Source organism: Dermacentor variabilis, chromosome 1 (assembly GCF_050947875.1).
Source record: "Dermacentor variabilis isolate Ectoservices chromosome 1, ASM5094787v1, whole genome shotgun sequence".
Taxonomy (NCBI): domain Eukaryota; kingdom Metazoa; phylum Arthropoda; class Arachnida; order Ixodida; family Ixodidae; genus Dermacentor; species Dermacentor variabilis.
Genome location: NC_134568.1, coordinates 270,982,131 through 270,983,053, shown reverse-complemented (window position 1 = coordinate 270,983,053; position 923 = coordinate 270,982,131).

Here is a 923-nt window from a genome sequence, read left to right as displayed (position 1 = left end):
TTTAACTCAGCGACAGGGGATAATATCCGAAGCCCTAGCCATAGCATCTTGTTTCTCTTCATTCTCTTTGCATAGATTCTAGGCTGCAGTCGTGCGCTAAGCGGACTTCATTTTGTTAAAGCGCTTATGTAAAGCTATTTTTTGTCTGAACGAAAGAAAAGGAAGACAGTAAAGAAAATGTTTTTTATTACCTCGACATCAGCACGCACGGGGCATTTTCCACAACAAGTCTGTCACAAATTGTACTGGACACGAACCAAACGTTTGAGAAACGGAACAAGTGAATGTATTTGCATATATAGTTTCGCCCATTTGCGAGGAGACAGGCGTCTGTCCCAGCGCGCAAGGTTTACATAGCGCCGTCTACGATTTGACCTTTAAAAGTTGTTGAGCCGTTTGATCCGCGACCCGGTCTCGCTCCATCCATCACCCGCAGCGGATGTGCATCCGTCTAACGGAGGACAGCCGTGACGCTCAGGGGAAAAAGAGACGCTCGTTTGGCGCCCGCGTGCTCCCACTTCGAAACGGCGCAAATTGAAATGATAAGTCCCGAGAGTCTCGAAGCAACTTGGCGGGGTCACACAGGCGCGCTGCGCGGGGAGCAACGGAAATCGGCGATACAATGCGCCGCGCGCTGCAGCGCTCTCGCGATTCCGTCGGTGGTGGCCGCCGCCGGAGAGCGACAAGGCGCCTACGCAGGTGTGGCCGGCGGAGAAAGTTCCGAGGGCGTGGAAGCGCTTTCTCCGACCACCTCCCCTCCTCCCTCGCCGGCCACTGGCCCGGCGTCGGAGAGCACGGCTACCGCGATGACGACCTACATCCACCCTTCTCGCCGCGCGCGACTCTTCCGCGCGGACGACGGCCGCTTGGACTCCACGCCGCGTTCGGCGCGGAGAAAGCGAGAAAAGCGTGACGTCACGGCT